General features: G+C 46.6%; 1 pseudogene; it reads right to left on the reverse strand.

Annotated features, from left to right (window-relative positions):
* Positions 1-838: 838 nt before the first annotated feature.
* LOC146425442 (uncharacterized) lies at positions 839-2,924 on the reverse strand (annotated as a pseudogene).
* Positions 2,925-23,972: the final 21,048 nt, after the last annotated feature.

Below are 23,972 nucleotides of genomic sequence, written 5' to 3' on the forward strand. Positions count from 1 at the left end.
AAAACTCTATATATATGATGAAATCAAAACAATAAAGGTCATTCCTTCTTGCCACTGAGAACTGGTGCCTTCATTACTCTGCTAGCTGCTCAACAGTGACATTCTCCAAAAGTGGCTGTCAAATTCTCAAAGCATGGGGAAGGACACTTTTTGCAAAAGTTACTTGCCATGTCAATAAACCATACAGAGAGGACTGAAACCCCTTGGGGACTTCAATTAAGCACACATTGTCATGTTCTTGGCTGCTTGAACAGCCCGGACAGTGGCTCAGAGACACACCTTGTCTCCACCTTCTCCTCAGCAGTTCTAAAATTTTTTTTTTTTTCTGCAGCGGTTAATTTGCATTTTCTCTAAGGCAATTTGTCTGGCTGCTTGAAGGGTAAAGAATTTGAATTAAAAGCATTTGAGCAAACCTTTGTTCAAAAAAACCAAAACAACATCTCAGAGTAACCCAGGCAGGAGATTTTAACTTTGAAATAGTTAATTACAAAATTTGGTATATCTTTTCTACAGATATTTTTGCTTTCAGTGTCTCTTTGGCATCACTTTTGTAACGCGGAGGGGGAGGAGGCGTGGAACCAGGCCTCTGCGTTTACCGAAAGTGTCTCTATGGCTATCGAGAGATCACTCCAGCCAGCACTGCCTGGTGCTGTACAGAAAAGCCCTTCTCACACCCGTGCCGGTGTAAGGCACATATTCTCACTCACCCACGGAGTTGGATAACTCGTGCGTTACCAAAGACAAAGAATTCAGAGCGCTCAGTCAGCCGGAGGTTCCAGAGTTTATTCTGAAGGGTTCCAGGGCTAAAAAGAGGGCGAGACACCCCAGCCGTCTACATTTAAAGGGGCGGCTGGAGGGTCAGGGGAGAGGAGGCGGGGGGAACACCACAACCAATGGGAGGAGGAAGGCATGGAATCAGGGGTTAGGTTACAGCTGGGGGGATTTACATAATTTGGGGAGGAACCATCATGTTCTCCAGAGGGGAGGACTAAGAAGGCTTCCACCAGTGGAGTTCTGCTGTATTGGAACTACTCAGCTCCTCAGCAGTTCCTGAGGTGGTATTGCCCACCCCAACAACTCCCCCTTCCTTATTTAAAGGAAAGGCCTCCCCTACTTGCTTAGTTAAACACTTCTTGAGGCAACCGAACAAGCTTAGAACAAGGAAAATTATTAGGATCACCCACAGTCCAGTTTTGACTAAGGATGCTAGCCATCCTTGAAGTCCCCACTGTCTGAAAAGATCGCTAATCCAGTCTGCTTCTTTTTCTGTCTTCAGTTCTTTGATTTGATCCTTTATTTTCTGTATCGTTGCGTGGATGCTCTGGCTATGAGATGACAGGTTAAAGCAACACAGTCCCTCGAATTCCTCACAGCCATGTCCATGGGCCAATAAAAGAAAATCGATGGCTGCTCTGTTTTGCAGTGTTGCATGCCTGGTGGTTTCTTCATCTTCAAGAAGCTGAGAGAGGGCACTCGAGGTTAGGTTAGCATGCTTTCCGAGCCAGCACTCAAGGTGGCTAAGTTCTCCTAAGGCTTTTGCTGCTGCTACTCCAGGCAGGAAAAACGATGCAGCAATCCTTTTAGACAATGACCAATTGATAATTTCGCTATCACAATTAGGATCTAATTGTTGTATATTTCTTTTTTGGCGGGCCAATCGAGTATGGTTTTTCCAATGCAGAATTTGGGTTTTGTTGGGTGCTAGTACAGAAAGCCTGCCAAGAGTGCACGGTCCCCCTTGGAGCTGGGATGGGATTCCAGACCACGCCTGATTCCTGCAAATCAGGAACATACCTTTGGGCAGCATTTTGGGGTGTACAGATGACTCTGTTGGGATGACCTTTTTATCCTGACACCAATTACTGACAGAGTAAACCTTTCCCTGGGGTGTTGCTTTTCCACTATGACTTAATTTCTGGTGTTCTGATCAGGATAATGCCATCCCTCCTTTCGGGCTGAAGACAAACTTGAGGCAAAGGGTAGCCTGGGAGGACCCCAATAATAGTAATTCGTGGGGTTCCTCTGGTGCTGTTGCCAGCGTACTTACCCATTTCTCCCAAGCTTCTTTCTGGGGGAGCACCTCGTTTGCAAAAGGCAGTTCATCTTTGTGGAGAGGGATCCCCACCAGGCATGATGAAAGTGGGTCACTGACGCTGCCCATAGACAGGCACATATGGTCTTGCTGGAGTGCTTTTGCCAATGTAACCCACATATTGGTCTTTGGCTGAGGGACAATCCATGCGAGAACCTCTGATGGTAACAGGATGCAGGAGGTCAGGAGAATGCAGAGGTAGGCAATTACAGGCATGGTGGTAAGAGAGGTATAGGTAGTCCTTTTTTCTGTGGGATTTCAAGCAAAAATCATTAAAAGATGGTTTTCTGTTACTTCTTTCTTTTTTCCCCTCATCCCCCCTTTTTTTCATAAGACACAGGTAATAAGGTTGTGGGTTAGGGAAACACATGAGGGTAACAGATAAGGGATTTGTGGGTTTGGGGAACTGCTTGAAGGCGGCACAAATAGCTGTTCACGTGGCTGGAATCTTGCGCCGACGTCTTCTCCAAGCGGCACTGGTTTCTTTGTCTGGAGTTTCTTTGTCAGTGTCTGGTGTGTCATCTTTCGCCTGCTCAGGAGCTGTCACTGACGGTCGGAGGTAGGGCTTTACATATTTTCCTGGTATCCACTTGGGTCCTGAAGGTGTGGAAACACAAGCATATCCCCTCCCCCATACAATTAGTGAAAAAGGGCCTGATATTTGATGGCTTTCTGGATCTTTGATTAACACTGGTGGTTGTTCTTTCAATTTGGCTTGGGTCGAATTGGTAAAATGCCGGAACACAGGGGGGTCAGGCTCTTCAAACGAATTGTTTAAGAAATTTATTGTAAAAAGGGCTTTGCAGAGTCTCATAATGGGAGAATTGAGTTCTGACCCCCCCGCTGTTGGTCTAGGACCCTCTTAATTGTCTGGTGGGTTCTCTCAACTATGGATTGTCCTGTGGGGGAGTGGGGGATGCCTGTAATGTGTTTGATGCCCCATGAGCTAAAAAACTCTTGAAGTTTGTTAGAGATGTATGCTGGACCGTTGTCAGTTTTTATCTCAGCAGGAACGCCCAGGGTAGCAAAAGCAAGGAGAAAGTGCTGTATAACATCTCTTGCCTTTTCTCCTGCACGGGCAGATGCAAAAACAGCTCTAGAAAACGTGTTTACAGAAACACGTACATATATCAATCTGCCAAACTGGGGGACATGGGTCACATCTGTTTGCCAGACTTCACAGCTGCCTAGACCCCGGGGGTTAACCCCAGACCCTAATGATGGTACTTGGTAGCTCTGACAGCTAGGACAGGTTGCTACAATTGCCCTTGCCTGGTTTCGAGGTAGTTTGAACATTCTCATCAGTGCTGGTACATTCTGATGGTAAAATTGGTGGCTCAGCTTTGCCTGAGCAAAGGTGTCTGGAATGTTAGGAGCTTTCACCGGCATAGCCAGAGCGTCTGCCCTCCGATTCCCTTCAGCAACTGGTCCAGGGAGATCGGTGTGTGACCTCACATGCATCACATGGAACGGCTGCTTTCTGTGGGAAAGCAGAAAAACAAGTTTTGAGAGCAGTTTATACAATTTAGGATTTGACACTTTTAGCCAGGCATGTTCTGCTCTGGCGACTACCCCAGCTACATAAGCTGAATCTGTTACCAGATTAATAGGTTCTTCGAACATCTCAAAAGCTCTAACAGCAGCCGCAAGTTCCGCAATTTGCGGTGAGCCTTCGATTATTTGGATATCGTGCTCCCACACTTGCGTTTCGGGATGTTTCCAAGTCACGACTGACTTATGGGATTTCTTGGAGCTATCTGTAAAAACAGTTAGAGTCTTGAGAGGGGTTCGACTTTGGAGTTCTTTTGGGGCCAAATGAAAAGCCGAATTGAATAATTTATGTTTTGGATGATGATTTGAAATCTTGCCTGGATAACTATCCAGAGCAACTTGAAGGTGTTTATTTGTTTGGAGTATGTTTGCTAAGGATTCACTTTCCAATGACGGATAGATGCAGGTGAAATCACACCCTACAAGGGTACGGAGGCGTGCTCAGCTCTCATAATTAGTTGGGTTACTTGTTCCTGTCGTGTTGTTATGGTTTTGAGCGGCTGATGTGGTAAGAAAATCCACTCTATTATAAGAAGTGGGTCTTTTTGTGCAGTGTCTCATTGAAAAATCAGTCCATACAGCCTAGGTGACTCACCCAGAACGATGAAATTAAAAGGCAACTCAGGACTTGTCCGATGGGCTTGGCGAGAAGATAGGGCAAGCTGTACCTTAGCGATGGATTCCCGGGCCTCCTCTGTGATGACTCGGGGCGAGTCCAGGTGGTCACAGCCTTTCAGGAGGTTAAACAGCGGAGCAAGGTCTTGCGTAGTAATTCCCAGCAGAGGACGAATCCAGTTTATAGAACCACACAGTTGGTGCAAGTCCCGGAGTGTCTTTGGGTTGTCTTTGATGGTGAGCTGCTGGGGTACGATGGTCTGTTCGCTGATGCGGAGTCCCAGGTAGGTCTACAGGCAGGTACGCTGAATCTTTTCCTGCTGGATCTCAAACCCTGCTTTCTCAATGGCTTGAATAGTTTTTTCTAGAGTTAAGTTCAGGTATTTATCATTTGGTGCACAAATCAACACATCATCCATGTAGTGGAGAATGATAGAACGTGCAAACTCTTTGCGGATGGGGGACAGGACACGAGCCACGTACCATTGGCAAATAGTTGGAGAATTTTTCATACCCTGGGGTAACACACACCAGTGGTATCTGCGCTGGGGGGCTTCCTGGTTTAGGGATGGCACGGAGAAAGCAAACCGAGGAGCATCACTTGGGTGTAGGGGGATTGTGAAGAAACAGTCCTTAATGTCAATGACAGCAAGCTTCCAATTCCTAGGAAGCATTGAGGGCGAGGGCAGGCCAGGTTGTAGGGGTCCCATATCTTCAATGACTTCATTGATTTTCCTGAGGTCTTGGAGGAGCCTCCATTTGTCTTTTCCAGGTTTCTGTATGACAAAGACAGGGGAGTTCTAAGGGCTATTAGATGGTACAATATGACCTTTGGCGAGCTGTTCTTCTACTAGGGATTTTAAAGCGCTGAGCTTCTCTGTGCTTAGGGGCCACTGGGTCACCCAAACGGGGTCGCTTGTCTTCCAGGTTAGAGGCGGGGTGGAGTGCACCCCAGTGGCCCCAACTAAAAATCCTGAGATGGAGGTGGGATTACCAGCTGAGTCCCCCACTGGGTAAGGAGATCTCTGCCCCAGAGGGTAAAACCAGAGTCAATTACGTACGGGCGGATGGTGGCTGTGTGTCCTTCAGGGCTTTCTATGATGTTATTATTTGTACATCTCTGGGAAGTTGCTGACCCTCCTATGCCTGTGATTCTGCCGCCTGCTGGTTTGGTCTTCTAGTCTTGGGGCCATTCTGCTCGAGAAATGATGGTTACATCGGCCCCTGTGTCTATCATCCCCGTCAGGTAAGCAGTGGATTTATCATTGTGTAGTTTACAATGCATCATGGGCTTGTCTGCGCCTACAACTTCTGCCCACCATATGGAAGGTGTTCTGTGGCACCTGGGGTGGTTTTCAGGTAGTATGATAGCTTGTGCTACCACCTGACCCTTTCATAGAAACCAGGGAGTGTTGTTACAGGAGACAGAAATTTGTACTTGTCCACTGGGGTCTATTTTGTGCACCTCGGGTAAAATAAAAAGTTCAGGTGGACCATGCTTAGTGTCCCCGACTACTAGAATGTCTACAGTCCTGTCAAAAGGTTTTTCAAAGCTCACATATATGTGTTGTTGATTTTCATTGCGGAAGTGGTGTGTATCAGTACTTACAAGACAGAGTCTCTTGTCCGTTCGGCTGTGTGGTGCGCAGTTATCATCCATGGCAGGGGTGGCAGGGCAGGGAGAGACGGCTGTAGAATTTGTGTCCTTGCGCGGAGCCGTGCCGCGCTTCAATGTCCGTTTCCCTGGTCCTTCTGATGGTGATGCTGGCAGGGACAGCCTGGGGGCACAGCTTCAGTATTTTTGTTAGTATTTCTCTTAACACGCTTTGGTTCAGGGCAGTCTTTGGCAATGTGTTCAAAACTCCCACAATTATAACATCTCCGTGGGGGTTTCTGAGATGCTGCTAGTGCTTCTGCTACCCCTTTTGAAACTGCTTGGGCTATGGCTGCCTCAGGAGATGCTAATTTGGTGCAAGCCTCAATCATCTGATCGAGGGTAGGAGGTGGATCTAGAGGGAGTGCCTGGAGGACTTTTTTACAACTCTCATTAGCATTCGCCATAGCTAATGCACGCAGCAGCTCCTTTTGGGCTTCTGGATTCCCAACTTGCTTTTCAACTGACTCTTTTAGTCTATCAAAGAATTTTATAAAGGACTCATCGATAGTTTGTTTTATGGTAGAGAAATTTAGAGAGGGAGTGGAATCCGAAGGGGTTGAGAGCAAAGCTCTGTCAGCCTCTCTTTTGATATCTTCTAAAATCAGTTTAGGCAATTGTCTCGCCTGATCCTGGGGTTTAACCAGGTTACCTTCCCCGCAAAGATCATCCAGTGTTATGTGAGCCCTGTTGGGATCTCTGTGATATACTTGGAGGAGGTCTTTTAATTGTTTTCTCCAAGTTCTGTCCCACAGCATGTATTCTCCAGGTGACAGAAGGCATGCCATAAGATTTTTTTATATCATGTGGGACTAACACATTTGCAGAAAAGGTAGCTTGGAGTAGATTTTTAAAGTAAGGGGAGTTACGTCTAAAATCTTTCCCTGCCTTGCACATCTCTTTTATCTGTGCATATGGGAGGGCATCCCAGCGGGGGTTCCCTCCAGCTCTATTATAATGGACAGGCGCAGCAGTGACAGAGATTTTGTTGGCTAATTCCCAGTGCCCCTCGTATGCAGCCTGCTTGCGTATTTTAAGCTAGGGATCCTCTTCAGAATCGCTGCTTTCCTCTTCCGAAGAAGAGCAGGCAGCCCGAGGCCGGTGCCGGCGGGGCTGGCTCTTCCTCTGTCGCTGGCTGGCTCCGTTGCCGTGGGAACTGGGGAGGAGCGGGGCCGCAGGAGTAGCACCGCAGGGGAGGGGGGGGTGAACGAGGGAGGGACCCGCTCCCGGGTGGGAGCTCCCCGCGGGGGGCAGGGCCGACGCAGGGACGACACCCGACACCGCGGGGGAGGAGTGAACCCGGCGCAGGGATACCTGATGATGCAAGGGGCGGGGCTGTCGCTAGCCCGGGAATTTTAGGCTGATAAGGATCAGGCATGCTAGTTTGTTTTTCCACGTGGGCCGCGCCATATTGTCCCGCGGGGGGGGAGGGTAACGCGTGGTTTGTGCTGTCTCGTGAGAAACATGGAGTCAAGGTAGGGAGGTTTTGGAGAGCTGGGAAGAGGGTGAGGGACAGGCTCGAGCCGGGCTGGCCAGACCCGGCTGGAGCAGGGGATAGGGGGGATAGCGCTTCTCCCCCCTGGGGTTCCGAGGGTTTGGGGGCAGCGGGGGACGGAACAGACACGGGGGAGGCAGCACAAGAGAGATCTGAATTTTTCAGCAGAACTGATTCAGTCTTAGCGTTCTTAACAGACTTATAAATCACTACAAACAAAGGGAGAAAATTAGCAACCTTTCGATCCCCAGCCTGTGTGAGAACAGTCAGCTCCTGTCCTATTTTATCCCAGAAGCTAAGAGATTGAACAGCAGCTACAGAAACATTTGGAAAGATGTTAAAAATCCAGCGAACAAAACATTTTAAATTCCCCTTAGAAAACTGGGAATTATCTGACTTAAGAGTAGTTTTAAGGGAGGTATAAAGCTCTGATTGAGGACGGGTTAACTTCCCACCCATATTCCCCAAATAAATTCTTCCCAACACCGAAAGAAAAAAATAAGGAAAAAAAAAGAAGAATTCACCCCAGCAAAGCCTCACTTACCACCTCGAGGCTTCCGAGAGTGTAAAAAAAACTTTTGGCGTGGTTCTCTGGTTTAGCCGATTTCTCCTGTCCCAGACAAACGGAGATTTCTCGGCTGCCTCTTTAAACAGATCTAATAAAACTTAGACCTGTTTTCGAGGGAAGTAGCTGCTCCGATCGTGACATCTATGGCATAAAGCCTTCCGAGACACTTTCAGGGATTTTTTATGTCCCTGTATCGAGCGCCACTTAACGCGGAGGGGGAGGAGGGGTGGAACCAGGCCTCTGCGTTTACCGAAAGTGTCTCTATAGCTATCGAGAGATCACTCCAGCCAGCACTGCCTGGTGCTGTACAGAAAAGCCCTTCTCACACCCGTGCCGGTGTAAGGCACATATTCTCACTCACCCACGGAGTTGGATAACTCGTGCGTCACCAGAGACAAAGAACTCAGAGCGCTCAGTCAGCCGGAGGTTCCAGAGGTTTATTCTGAAGGGTTCCAGGGCTAAAAGAGGGCGAGACACCCCAGCCGTCTACATTTAAAGGGGCGGCTGGAGGGTCAGGGGAGAGGAGGCGGGGGGAACACCACAACCAATGGGAGGAGGAAGGGATGGAATCAGGGGTTAGGTTACAGCTGGGGGGATTTACATAATTTGGGGAGGAACCATCGTGTTCTCCAGGGGGAAGAACTAAGAAGCCTCCCACCAGTGGGGTTCTGCTGTATTGGAACCACTCAGCTCCTCAGCAGTTCCTGAGGTGGTATCTTCTACCCCAACAGGTAGGGAAAAGTTAGGGAAAAGTACTGGAGCTAGCTAGGAACTATGTAACTATACAACAATAGCCTACAGAGCTGTGAATATATATGAAGGAAATATAAAAGCAAAAATCATTCTGGCATCACTGTGAGGGATCTGATGCCATCATGTCCCTTTGTCCTTCAAGCCATGAGGCTGCCCCTGCTGGGTGGTGTGGGGGTGCGGCGGCCCGATGCTGCGGATCCCAAGTCCCCGAGGCCGGCGGTCGGCGTAATCCACGGGGACGCTGCCGAGGATGCCATCGCCTGGGACTCGGAGGAGGCCGGGCCGTAAACCACTCTCTCCCTCCCCTGGAAAGTTTTTCCTAAGTTTATTGGTTTAAAGTTCGCTTCCCCGCCCCTATCACCGCCCCCGCTGCTTGCCCTCACTAGAATGTTCTGTTGCCGGGCTTCCCCCATGAGTTGCTTGTAATCCCCTCCCTAGTTATATTTCATTTGCTCCCCCGCTTGTCCCTCATGTTGTCCTGGAGCCCCGTTGGCTCCGCCTCTGTTGTTCCTCCCCGGGAAACCCCGTATTTCCCCCTAAAAACCCCCTCCCTTTGTTCTCTCGGTGTGGCGTGGCCGCGACCCCAGCCCCGCCGGGCTCTGCACCCGGTAGCTGCGTGGACCGCCCCACCCGAGAGCCCCCGGTGTGCCTCCCCCGCGCCGCTTCTCCTTTAATAAACTGCACACTGGTGACTCTCAGCTCGTCGCACTTTCTTTATCACGGGAAGCGACCAGCGACTCCACGGCATTCCTGCCCGGTGGGCACCCGCCTCCGCCGCGTGGTCCCTGCCGCTCCAAGGAGTGAGCCTGGGAACACTGAGGCTGACCGTAGCCGCCTCTGGGACAGAGCTGAACAGCCGGGAGGGCTGAGAGCTTGGGCCCAGGTGAGGCCTCCGAGGTCTCCCGAAGCCCCGGAAGCCATTGGGACTGAGGCGGCCGGACCCCTCCGGACCATACAACTTCAAGTACCATCTCAGGAAAGGTATTTCTGGCATTTCAGGTCTCTCTATGTCCCCGTGGACATCGTGAGATTTTAGCAGTTTGGTATCTAGCAGTTATTTACTGTTATTTTTTTTTCTTGCATGTTGCTGTTCTGTTTGTTAGTAAACGGGTTTTTTTTTCACTTATATCTACTTGTATTTTGTTCCTTATTGGTGGAAAGGGATTGGTTAGAATCAAGGTGAGGTTACTCATTTCAGAGTGCCCACCTCTTCAAACTGTCTTAAACCAAGACAACCAAATAGGACACTATCCTTGATTTAAAGTCTGATGGTTCAATGCCAAGCAGTGGGTGACTCCCTGGTCCAGATGGCTCTAGAAAGGAAACAAAACCAACATGGTCCTGGGATTCCTTCAGCCTCTGTAAGCTGAAGGAATGCTCCTAGTACAATCTCCAAGGTAGGATTGACATTCCTGTGGTGTTGACAGTGGTCCATCTGACTGATACTCTTTGGTCATTCATCTAACATGAGAGTGGTGAATCCAGTTATTCATTTCTGCAACCTTTGCAGTGAGGTAAGAAGTTAATAACACAGTATACAGACCCTTCCATTTAGGGTCCAACTTTTTTGTGAGAGTGGACTTTTATCATTACTGCATCCCCAGACTGGATATCATGTACTTGCATTCCAGCTGATATTAGTTGAATCCATCTGGCTTGTGCCCTATTTTCTTGCAGATGTTTTTGTATTCCCAATACAAATTTGGTAACCCATTCATCTTCATCTAAGAGGTTGGTCCTAGCAAGGACAAAGGTCCCAGGTCCAGCTAAGTGCCTGCTGTGGAAAAATAACAGATGATTAGCAAGGAGGATTGTGAACACGATCAAGTGACTTGCAGCTGGGGTGTAGAAAAATGTATAGATCACACTAATCTTTGTTTATCCTTGTGTACTTGACAAGTAGAACATCTGTGTTTACATCACATAGGCCTGTGATAGACTTAAGGCACCCTATCAAGCATGCTTGAAATTCCTGCCCTGCTGTGGGCAAGATCAAAGCACAGTGGTAAACTATGCCTGCATGTATCCCTGATGTACAGGTGAAAACAGCAGGTTCAGTGATTGTAAGGCTCAAAACAACTCACTCAACGAGGCTTTTAAAAGAGTTTAGAGTTGTTCATGTACTCTGAGTTAGATGCATGGGAGAAATACTGACAAGATATTCTCAAGAGGTCAAAACAACAAAAAAATACTTTACTGGCAACTTTAGAAAATCAGAGAACATTGGCAAAAGGTTTAATGCAACATTCAATCAACATAAAACACTTCCCAAAGCATTAACTTAGCCCATTCAACTTAGCAAACTTAAGGCCCATTCGATTTTAAGTTACTAAAAAATTCCAAGAAGAGGGAATTAGAAGAAAGAGAAACACAGGAAAGATAGAGAAAAGGACACATATAGCTACCAACTCCTGGGTTCCAGCAGTGTTCAGCTGGAGGAGGTAGGGCCAAGACATGTGCTTGCCTCGTGTTCAGCCTTAAATACCCCTTGGCCTTCCTGGGCTCTTCCCCAGGTGGGACTTCCGGTCATTTGGCCACTTAGGAGCTGGGTTAGGGGTTCCAGAAGCGGGGTGTGGAGCATTGCCTCTGGTGTGCCAGTGATTGGCAGCCACTGCCAGGCTGGGATACTGGCTCTAAGGGGGTGGGGTGTACAGGGCAATGCACTGCCTCACCACAGGCAAGGCCTGACCTGCCCCTTCCCCTCAAACACACATGCACCCCAAAATGTCTTGAGACATCAATTTTTCAAGTTTCTCACAGTGATCCTCTAGCATGGACTGAGCTCTGCACTGCTTGTGTTCCCACTTGTGTGCCTCTGCCCAGGTGCTGCTTCCGGGATCCCCCAGTCTGTAGGGTGACAAAAATAAATTTACTCTTTTATTTCATCCATGAGTTTGTGATTGTTCTTGCATCCTGCCTGTGATGGCTCACACATTTGGCATAGTCAGCAGTGTCTTGGATTAGAGACAAATTTCTTGTGGAGAGTTGCCTGAATATAGTATGCACATTCACAGAGGTATTGGTGCCATTTAGTTTATTCTTAGGAAACAAGCATTATTATAGACAAAAGCATTGTTCACGCGACACACTGGTATACATGATTGGTTATTAGCTTGCGTTCACGCACCTAATCTAGTTTGCTAATTGGCTGTAAGCTTCTAATCACGCTCTGCTAGCATCAGCTAAAGTCTTGCCCATGTGATTTCCCTATCTTGTTTTTAATTCTTCTATGTTGTACACATTCTTGTCTCTTGCTTTTCTTTATCTCCTGGGAAAGACATTTCAGGGTCAGTCCCAGAGACTGGATTGTGCATATAAATTCCATTTATATGGCCTTGTTCTGTGAGCCATTCTTCAACAATTTCTCTAGGTGGAGAGCGCTCCGAACAAACGCCTCCCCCGAAAAGCCAAGGGCTCTGGCACCCCCTCCCCCCACTCACAACAGAATTTCTTAGATGAAAGTGAAAAAAACCCTATTTATTTAACAAAACACGCAGAGTGCCCTGCAAGGCACAGGGGAAGGGGAGAAATGGGAAAAGGAGTTATTAAACCTGAGTAAACTGCTGGTGAACTTTAGTGTCCTTTTCCTCAGATGCAGTTTCCCCTATCCGGGGGCCCCCGGGGGCTGGGCAGAGTTGCTATAGTAGCTCTGGAAGATTCTCATCTGCCGTCCTCCGGGGCTCCTTGGGTTTTCCGGGTGAGGAAGCAAATCGGAGAAAAGGGTCCAAAAAGGAAGATGACGAAGAGGCAACCCCAGGGTAAAACTCACAGTGTCAACAGTAGCTGCCAGCCAGTCCCAAGAGTGTCTTTTCCTCTGCCTTGCTTCCCCTGCAGAGAGGCTTGGGGAAGAGTTTTAAACAACGTGCGCTCCTCCCATTGGCTGAATGCAGTTAAAGCTACAGGACCTCATTTTCTGAGCATACAAACAACAATAGGGGAATACACAGGATTACCATCACCCCAGGACAAGCAGGATCCAGAAGAAGCATGCCATGACTGGCAAAAAAGTCAGGGACTGGGAAGGCCACAATGGTGACTACCTGCATTCCAGGATGGCCTAGTTCTGAGTGCTGGACCTGGACCCCCATGGCAACTTTCCTGGCTGCATGGGCTCTGCTGGAAGCATGGCCTGAAATAGATGATGGGCCACTGGTTACCCCCAAGAAGACTGAGATGGCTGCACACAGATTGCCATGGAAAGCAGAAAAGTATTTTCAAAAGCTAGCAGAGAGATTGGGATGGCTATTAGCTACCAGTCTTAGAGCTCTTGACTGTGAAGTTGTTGCATTATGGAGTAAAATGAAGGAATTGGAAAAGGAAGCTGGGACTTTACAAGATGCAAAGGCGATCATGCAAGAAGTAATTACTACTCAAGCAGAGTGGTGCCATGGACTGCAAGATACTGTAAAACAGTGTCCTGGTTTAAAGGACAGGTGTCTGCCAAAGAAGGTGGGAACCTTCCTGGGATGGAAAATATGAACCCCTTCTCTCCAAATTATTATAACTTTGAAATTCTGGGGCTTTGAGGCAAAGATATAGGAAAAGGAATAATGTTGCTGTTGAACCGCTAGCGGAGTGAAAGAACCAGGCCGGATCACATGTGGCATAAATCTGAATTTATTAATTAATTTCAAAACTTATATAGACTTTCAAAGGTTGTCCGGATTGGGTCAATTCAAAACCTCCCCCTAGGCCGATTGGCCAGGCTTGAACCGCCTATCTTTCCAAAGACCATTTCAATAACATCCAAACTTTATCTTTATTTATAAAAACACAGGAAGAAAATTCCCATGGGAAAGAGTCTGTGCTGCCACAGAATAACAGTTATTTACTAGTATATATATGTATAGCAAGACAAAGAAATAACAACAACAGCAGCAACAACAAACCAAAAGAGAAACCCAATAACAGTTTTCTCTCGGTCGTCAAACACTTTCCCCTTTGGTGTAGTTACAGTCACAGCCAGCAAAGGCGCTGTTGGCTCCCGGCCAGGCAAGGCAGGCGCGATGATTCACCCGAGGCTGCAGGGGGCGCTGTGGTGCGAGCTCAGCCACCTCGCCACTGGCAATGGTGACTCAGCCAGCGGGAGAGAGAAAAAGGGGCTTCTTTTGAAAAACTCACGGGAAGCAGCTGGTCTCAGTGCCTCTCCAGATGGCTAAATGGACTGTAACAGGAACCTCGGAGCAGCAAACTGGAACAGCAGAGGCGAGCACACCTGTGGTGGCAAACAAAGTGTAGCAAAAACTCCAGAGCTGTGGCAGGAGCCGTGGAGGTCCAAGAGGACACAGGGTGTCGAGTTAAAGTGTAGCAAAAAGCCCGAAGCAGGGGCAGAAAACAGCGGGGCTGGGTGTTATAAATTGGGTCTCAATAATCAATCAGAGACAATGTCCAATTAAGTATAATTTGATTTATTTAGAGCAAGCGGGTATCAGCGAGGCAGCACTGGGCAGATAACTGCCCTGAAATAGTCCGAGCCTCCCCTTTTTCTTGCACGTTCACAGTGCCCCTCCCCCCTTCCCCCCCCCCAAGCGATGATTCTATAATAGCCCACTCCCAACAAATACAGGATACAGGATGTGCAGGGTGGGGGTCTCCCTCCCCTTTCTATTCGGTTCTGTGGACAAACAGGATGCCTTAACAGGATGTGTTGGAGTCCCTTTTCCTCTCTCTTGCGATTCTGCGAATTTCCATCACAATCCCCCCCTCTCTGTATCTCCATTTTGTTCGCAGAATCGCCTTAATGCTTCACGGCTTAAGATGAACTCTTCTTCTATCTTACTCTCTTGTTGTTCAGGTATGCTTTCATATTTTGCTCTAATTAACATTAAATGCGCCGCTTCCAGTCTTCTTTTAACTATAGCTATCAGCCTGTTAAAAATGCATGGTCCAAAAGTCAAAGTTAGTAAAATTACTACTAGGGGCCCTGCTAGTGTGGAGAGTAGAGTCGTTTAGCCATGGGGAGGTATTGAACCAGCTTTCATACCAGCTCTGTCGACTCTCTCTCTCTCTTTTTCGCTTATCCAGTTCTTTCCGGAGCTCAGACATTGCATCTCTAACAACTCTTGTATGGTCTGCATAAACACAACATTCTTCTTTTAGGGCAACGCACAGTCCTCTTTCTTGGGCTAGTAGGAGCTCTAATCCTCTCCTATTTTGGAGCACCATTTCAGATAGGGACCTCAATGATGTTTCTAAGGCACTAATAGAACTTTCAATTTTGGCTATATCTTCATCTACGGTTTCTCGCAAATTGGCAAATTTTGTGTCTTGTTTTACAAGGGAGGCTATACCTGTGCTTGCTCCTGCTGTGCCTAATGCTAATAGGGTTGCGATAGTTATAGCTGTAATAGGTTCTCTTTTTACAAGGTGGTGCCCTGGGACTGAATGGTGGTCATATATGTAATTACCTGGGTGGTAGGTGATTTTTGGCGCTATTACTACTTGTATGCAATAGTCTGATTGATTAAACTCCTTTAAGGGAATACAGGGAGTTACCCCTACACTTGCACATACCCATTTAGCATTTTTAGCTGGTATTAACCAATCTGCCGGCTCTTTTGGTTTTTGGGCTTGCATTGTTATTTTACATAGGTGCATTTTATAAGATGGGATTTTTCCTATGCACCTTCCTTCTCCTGATACCTGCGCTAATGTGATACCAGATTTTGTTCTTTTGCCAGATTTCCACAGACATTGAGCAGGGTTGCTCCCATTTGCCCTTCTAGCTTTTTCAATCGTCTCCATAGCTTCATAGAAGGGTGGTCTGGTGTTATAGCATAGCCAGCAGTGGTCTGTTAATTCTGGGTGTGTTTTATTTAGGACCTTATAGCTGGCTACCATAAGTCTCCATAATTCATCAGTTATTTCTCCCGAGGGGGTTGGGGGTATTTCGGTTTTGGATATGGTGGTACTTTCCTCATAGTCTATGCTTAATCCATCTGCTTCAGTATTTATCATGTCTATTATGACCCGGTTTGGTCCCACTGGTTCGGGGTCATTGGGGAGAGGTTCCTTTTTTATATAGATAAGACCACCTCTGTCGGTTCCTGATTCCCAGTACCTTATACCCCAGGTCTTGCCTAGTAGCCACGTAGGATCTTGGGGTTGTGTTATATTTATGTATAACCATTTACAGGTTACTTTGGGCCCTGCTCCCCTCTTTCCAATCTGGCTATTATAGTCAGGTGGATTACAACCGTAAGGTCCCCACCCAACTTTAATATGCTTGTCTCCGTCTGGGAGCCAGGGGTAAGCTATGGTTTAGCATCCCCAATAAGCACAGTAATAAGAATTTGGGTGGTTGCAATATCCCTTTCCGGGGTTTGCACTAGGGCAAAAATACCAACCTTTACCTTCAAGCATACAAGGTTCTATAGGAGCTAAAGCACAAAGGGATGCATTAAAACTGATTTGTCTCGGTCCGAGTCGGGTTTGGATTAGGGTTTGGCTGTCCCATTGTCTTAACATCCAGCGAAAAGGTTGGTGGGGGTGCACATCAGTGGTAGTACATGTAAATACTAGGCTTAAAAGCAAGATATAGGTGTGGTAGGAAGATGGGGGTCCCAGTGCTTTTTGAATTCTTTTAGTTTGTTTAGACCCTGCCTTGGTCCCCTTTTTAGCCTTATACAGTGGTGCCTGTTTCGGGTTCTTTCTCGATTTGGGGCAGCTCATACCAGATCTTTTCACAGTCCCAGGTATGTTCACCCCACTGGCTGTATATATCTCTCTGCTTCGCCCGTCGGCTCGGTTGCAGCGAGTCACGGGGATGGAATTCTTCTCGGCAGCAAGGATTTTTTTCAGGGGTCTCAGGGACAAAGGATCTTTTCTTGTAGCTGTCCCGGTTGACATGTTTAACTATGAGGTCACCACAAGGCAAATAGACCAAGGCTTTTCTGCACTCCCCGCCGGTGATGTTTGCCACCATTGGTGCAGGTTCATTTGAGTGGTAATAATACAGTTTTTGGTGTATCCCAAATGCATATATTTCCCATCACTAACACATTCGGCAAATTCCCTTAGGAGGTCCCCCCCCCCTTGCAATGGGCCCACTATCATTCCTGGCACACCTTACATATAAAGCAAGCAAAAGGGTAGCAATTACAATTATGGATGTTGCACTTAACAATATAATTATTAACATATTCTCCAAGCAATAAATCGTGGTTTCTCAAGTATACAGTTATAGGATTCATGCACAGGCAGGCTAGGATTTCTTAAGCCTAATTTTTAAGTCCTGTGGTTGTTCCACCACTCTCCAGGTGGGGTCTCTGTTGAACTTCTTCACTCGGCTAGCGTGGGTCCAGCCTCTCTCCGCTGTCCGGACCGACGATTCTGTGGTAAGCAACACAACATATGGTCCTTCCTATTGAGGGGTTAAAGATGTTTCTTTCTAAGATTTTATTAAAACTTCATCTCCAGGGTGGAATGAGTGGATAGGTAGCCACAGGGGTGGTCGTTGAACCACCAGTCTCTTCTTACGGAGTTTTTCCCTTCGGTTTTCTAGGCAGGTTATATAGGATTGTAGATGGAAATCTGATATGGCCGGGTGGTCTTCAGGCATTTCTAAATTAAATGGCATTCCATATAACATTTCATATGAGGAGATCCCTATGTCTGTACGGGATTGAGTTCTAATGTTTAATAATGCTAATGGTAAACATTTAGTTCAACTCATTTTTGTTTCTAGCATTAATTTAGTTAGTTGTTTTTCTATTTCTCCATTTATTCTTTCTACCTTGCCCGAACTTTGAGGGTGCCAAGGGGTGTGGCATTCCCAGGCAATTCCGAGCGCCTCAGATACAGTTCTTGTAATCTTAGATATAAAGTGTGGTCCCCGATCTGAATCTATTACTTCTGTAAGGCCATATCTTGGAATTATTTGTTCTAATAAAGTTTTTGCAACTGTTTGTGCTGTGGCTCTTGTCGTTGGGAAGGCTTCCACAAAGTGAGTGAGGTGGTCTACTATAACCAGTAAATATTTATACCTTCCCGCTAAAGGCAATTCAGTAAAGTCAATCTGGATGTGGGAAAAAGGTCTATGTGCCAATTCTCTGCCCAGGGATTCTTTTTCTTAATTGTTGTCTGTTTACTTTTTGGCAAGTAACACATCCCATGGTTATCTGTTTAGCTAAGTTGTAAATACCCATGCACATATATTTATTGGCAAACTGATCCACCAGGGCCTGTGTTCCCCAATGGGTCTTTTCATGGAGTCTCTTCAGAACCCTTAAGGCCATAGGCTTAGGTAAAATCTCTCTTCCGTCTCCCAAAACCCATTTACCCTCTGAGTTTGGTTTTATACCCACTTGCTTCAATTTTTCTTGCTCTATTGTTGTAAAGCTTAGCAGGTAGGTTGTACAGGTGTTAACATTGGGTTAAAATGTTAGTTAAAAATAGGCTTTAGGAACAGGATAGGTAGGCACTACATGTATGGGGCTCAGCGACATGATCACGAAGATTGCTTAGAGAATGGGGATTGTTTTAGTGAAATCATGTGGATTAGCACCTGTGAAATAAATCAGAAATACTATGGGAGATGGGGGGCTTAAAGTCATGCTTGGGGGGAAACAATGGAACAATGATAAGTTGATGATTAACATATGATTACATCACTGTTCTGTAAGGGAAGGTATAAAACTATACTCGTTTCAAACCTATGGCGAAGCCAGATTTGGGTAGATGTTACACCCCGGCTTCCCGAGCTTGAATAAAGGCACCTGCATATAATCATTCAGTGATTATGTGTTTTCCACGCTAACATTTTGGCGACCCAGATGGGACCCTGTGAGCGCTGCTGAGGACCCCGCGACCTGATCACTCTCCAGCCGGCACCGAGGGATTCTCGGGGAGCCCATCGCGCCGCGACCCTCCGCCGCTCACAACGTCCCCTGGAGAAGGTAAGGTGCCTTTTAATGGTGGTTTGGTTGCCTGCCAGTAAGACACAGCAAAAGGTACGCTTGGTTGGGCTAAGGAATTCCTAGTGGTATGCCCGGGCGCTGCCTGTAAGACAATTGCGAAAGCATTGCAGGGTCGGCAAGTGGAAATGGAGAAGCTTAAAGGGATTGTGGGTGGCTATGCTCCCATATCTCGTAATTCTCCTTTGGGGTGCTTGTTAGCACATTGGAAGCAAGGTAATTTTGGCCAAGGATTGCGTAAGGATACGCTCATTGAGTATTGTGATTCTCGGTGGCCAACATATATTTTGCAGGCTGGAAGGAGGTGGCCTGAAAATGGTTCTTTTCAATCTGACCTGATTTCTCATTTGTTGTTGTTTTGTAAGCATAAGGGAAAATTAGATGAGGTTCTGTATGTTGATTTGTTTTTCTGTTTGCGAGAAAACCCAGAGTGGCTGTTGGAGGGTGGTTTGGTTACTGTGGCGATTTGCGATGATAAATGTCTGGCTTGCGTTGAAGGGAACTATTGTTTGGAGCGCTTGGCATTGAATGAGAGTTTACATCGGAAAGATATATTGGAAAGTGATTTACTAGTGGTTCCTACAGGGTCTGACTCTACACCGCCTACGCCTTCTCGGGGGTGCCCACCTTTCCCACCTACACCTCCCTGGGGATGTCCCCCTCTGCCATCCGTGCCCTCTTCACCTGCTTGTGGCAGCCCTTTTTTTTACCCTTGCCCGTGGATGGCCGCAGTTTGGTTCCGGTACAGGGGTGTGGGGGAGGGGGTGCTGGGGGACTGGACAGCGGTGAGGGTGGTGGTGGTGGTGGACCCATAGACCATTGGACCCGTTCCAGGACAGGAAAGAGTCTGCCAAGACTTGGTAAGCAAAAGAAAATTGTAATTTTAAGACAAGGGGTGGGGGGTGGACAGACCGGTATATGTTAGGAGGTTTGGTTATATGGAAACAGTCAGCTGGAACCTATAGAGAAAACCCTCGTAAGGTTGCTAGGGTAGTGAAAATGATTATGAAAACTCAGAGAGATGGTACTTAGAGTTACAGAAAAAAAGAAAAAAAAAGGAAAAAGGAAAAAGAAAAAAAAAGAGAAAAATGAACAAAAAAAACCGAGAAAAAGGCTACAGGAATTGGAAGGGGAAAAGTTAAGAAATCTGGACAAATTACTTGAAATAGCTTGGAAAGTTTATAACAATAGAAGAGCCACAAGCCAGCAGCGGCAATTCTTGGCAGTCATACAGAGTATGGCAAGCGGTTTGGAAGGGGTCGGGGGGAGGAGGCCATTAGCTTTTGACGAATGTGCCATTTGTCATTGGAAATACAGGTATCCCAACCGGTTTCACTGGAATGATCAGCTCCAAGAGGTTGCCAAGGGTGCTGTGACCCAGCAAGCGCTGGTGACTTCAACGTTAGGAGAAGAGCGGTGGGATTTTTTTAATCAACAGGGGGGCCACATATTCAGTTTTAAATGATCTAGAAGGACAGATAAATCTACCACAATAGTTGGGCCACAGAGAAGGAGGAAAATGGCCATTTCCACAACCCTAGACCTGTGTTTTGGAAACGAAGTATTGACTCAAGAATTTTTATATGTCCCATGTTTTACTGGCAAAATTGGAAGCAGTGGTAACTTTTGAGAATGGTGAGTTATTAATGAAAATTCTGGAGTGAAAAAAAAAAAGAAAAAAAGAAAAAAAAAAGAAAAAGGAGAGGAAAAAAGGAGAAAAAAAAAATCTTAATGATAAAAGAGAAACCAGCCTCTGCAATCTCAGAGGAGGTGGAGAATGCCGTAATTCCCTCAGTATGGGAGACGGACATACCTGGAAAATCTAAGTTGGCACAGCCAGTACATGTAGAGTTGAAAGAGGAAGGAAAAACCGTGCAGGTAAAACAATACCGGAGGCATGGTATAGCAAAGACTGCTGATAAATTCCTAAAATATTAAATTCTGGCAGAGTGCAAATTAGAGTATAATATCCCAATATTCCCAGTAAAAGAAACCCAATGGAGATTACAAGCTAGTACAGGATCTAAGGGCAATAAGTGAAAAAACCAAAGACATTTATCCAGTAATTGCTAACCCTGATGCATTGTTAACATTCGTAAAAGAGTTTTATAAGTGGTTTACCGTAATTGACTTAAAAGATGCCTTTCTGCATACCCCTTGACAAAGAAAGTAGGAAGCTGTTCGCTTTTGAATGGAAAATCCAGAGAATGCAAGGAAGACCCAGCACACGTGGACTCGGCTTCCCATGGGATACAAGAATTCCCCCACCTTATTTGGAAACCAACTGGCAAAGGAGCTGGAGATCTGGACCAAAGAGGGGCAAGTACCAAAAGATCAAGACCTCCTGCTGCAGTATGTTGATGATATACTGATAGCAACAGAAGAAAAGGAAACCTGCCTAAAGGTAACAATTGAGATTTTAAACTCACTGGGCATGGGAGCATACAAAGTGTCCAGGGAAAAGGCACAAATTACACAACAGACTCTAATTTACCTGGGATGTGAAATCTCACAAGGGCAGAGAAAATTAAGTACTAACCATATCCAAGCTATTTGTGCTATTCCAGAGCCCCAGAATCTCCATGAGCTGCGAGTCTTCCTCGGCATGGCAGAATGGTGCCGCCTGTGGATCATGCACTTTGGGCTAATTGCCAAACCCCTGTATGAAGCTCAGAAGACACAGCTGTTCAGCTGGGGCAAAGCACAGAGAGAAGCTTTCCTGAAACTGAAAGAAGCACTGATGACTGCCCCGGTGCTCGGTTTGCCGATCTGTCTAAAGACTTTCAGCTGTTCGTGCATGAAAGGCAATGCTTGGCACTGGGGGTCCTGACCCAATGATTGGGGAGCTGGAAAAGGCCGACAATGGGCCATCAGGGACCCACCACATAACTCATGGACTTATCCCACTGTGGGATTCTCTACCCAGGAGGGAGGAGCCAGATGTTCCCACCTGGATATAACCTGGCCTTGGATCTGCCTGAGCTAGCCCTGTCTACTGGGTTCCCAGAGGACAAGAGCTACCACTGGACCTTCAGCTGGAGACTAAACCTTCACAGGATCACCGCTTGAACTGAACTACTTCAGTTGGACTGCTACCACCACCCTAACAGGGTGTCAGGTTGTATCTGACTTTGTCAGTACTTTTCCTTGTATTATTTCACTTATTTTTAATTTCAATCTTGACTTGTGATCTCCCACTGGTTTGTTTTCAAACCAATACAGCTACTTCTACAAACAGCTTGACGACATAAGTGCCGGATGGGCTGCATGTCTGCGGGCAGTTGCAGCCACTGTGTTATTGATACAGGGGGCCAGGAAGCTCACGATGGGAAAACACACAGATGTCTATGTGCCACACATGGTGACCACTGTCCTAGTGCAAAAGGGGGGCCACTGGCTATCCCCAAGCAGGATGATAAAATTCCAGGCAATCCTAACCGAGCATGATGATGTCATACTAAAGACAACTAACCTTTTGAATCCAGCTCTGTTTCTAGGCACCACACCTAAGGAAGGCCCACTGGAACATGACTGCGTGGAAGTAATAGAGTACACCTACTCAGCGAGAGAAGACCTGAAAGATGTTCCGCTGGAGCAACCAGAGTGGGAATTATTCACGGATGGAAGTAGCTTTGTGGAGAATGGAACCAGATACGCTGGACATGTGGTAACAACAATCAGCACAGTAGTAGAGGCCAAAGCATTACCACCAAACACATCTGCCCAGAGGGCAGAATTGATTGCCTTAACCAGAACAATAGAATTGAGTGAAGGAAAGAAGGTAAATATTTGGACTGATTCAAAATATGCATTTGGTATAGTGCATGTACATGGGGCACTATGGAAAGAAAGAGCGTTGCTGCCCTCTCAGGGGGCGTATATTAAACATCAAGATGCAATTCTGCGGTTGATAAAAGCAGTACAAAAACCTGAGCAAGTGGTAATTATGCACTGTAAAGCACATCAATCAGGAAGCTCCAAAAACTGTGAGGGAAATCAGAAGGTGGACTGGACAGCCCAACAGGTTGCTTGGGTTGTGCAAATAGCAATGGCATTGATACCTATGAAGCTAAAGGTGTCTCAATTCAATTTACCTTCAGAACCAAAATATTCAACAGAAGACGAGAAACTGGGACATTTGCTGAATGCACAAAAGAATTCAGAGGGGTGGTATGTTACTGCACAAGGACAGATAGTCCTACCCCCCCTTGATAATGAGAGAAATTCTGCAAATTAAACATAATGAATGTCATTGGGGTGCAGAAGCATTGGTGAAATGGCTAAAACAAAATGTAGCCTTGGTACGAATGTTAACAATGGCCAAATCAATAATGTCAAAATGTGAAATTTGCCTGAGAAACAACCCAGTGGCTAGATGGCAGGCACAGCTAGGAAAATTCAGGTAAGTATAGAACCAGGAGATTATTGGCAGGTAGATTTTGTAGAGTTACCAAGAACTCAAGGGTACAAATACCTGCTGGTGGGGTTTGACACATTTTCAGGATGGCCGAAAGCCCTTCCCTGTCGCACCAACCAAGCCAAAGAGACAGTGAAGTGGCTGCTACACGAAATCATTCCCAGGCTTGGAGTGCCATTAGGGGTATCTTCAGATAGAGGACCACACTTTATAGCTACAGCGGTAATGGAAGTGAGCATGCTACTGGGAATAGCTTGGGACCTCCACACACCATGGGGACCACAATCTAGTGGACAGGTAGAGAGGATGAACCAAACACTAAAAGGCAAATCAGTAAAATATGTCAGGAGGCCAAGTTACAGTGGCCACAAGCCCTACCAAGAGCACTTTTAAGGACTGGGGTAAAGCCTAGGAGTGGAATGTCAGTCAGTCAGTATATGGGAAACCATACAAATCTCCTGAACCAAACCCGAATATATATATTGCAGGAAAACAGGAAATATATAATCATGTTCTATCTCTCGGGAAAACCTTAGCACAGCTTTGGAGCGCACTCGTGTGGAATAGGCCGCTGGCTCACGAGAATCCAGTCCATGATATTCTCCCTGGAGATGAAGAACCTTTAAAGGAGAGGTGGAGTGGACCGAGTGGACCCCATCAGGTGCTGCTGACCACTTTCACAGCGGTCAAGGTGGCTGGAGTGGATCCTTGGATACACTACACATGAGTGAAGGAGACCCATCCGAGACTGTGGGCTACACAACCCCGGGACTGATGAAATTGCAGATAAGATGGGTTTAACTGTTTAAAATGATCTTAGTACCTGTGCTAATACTCATTGTATGGATATTAATTGGGAGTGATATTGCTTGAGGATATGGAATGCAGGATAATCAACTAACCACTCTTCATT

The sequence above is a fragment of the Lichenostomus cassidix genome, chromosome W (genome assembly GCF_008360975.1).
Source record: "Lichenostomus cassidix isolate B80296 chromosome W, HeHo_3.0, whole genome shotgun sequence".
Classification (NCBI taxonomy): domain Eukaryota; kingdom Metazoa; phylum Chordata; class Aves; order Passeriformes; family Meliphagidae; genus Lichenostomus; species Lichenostomus cassidix.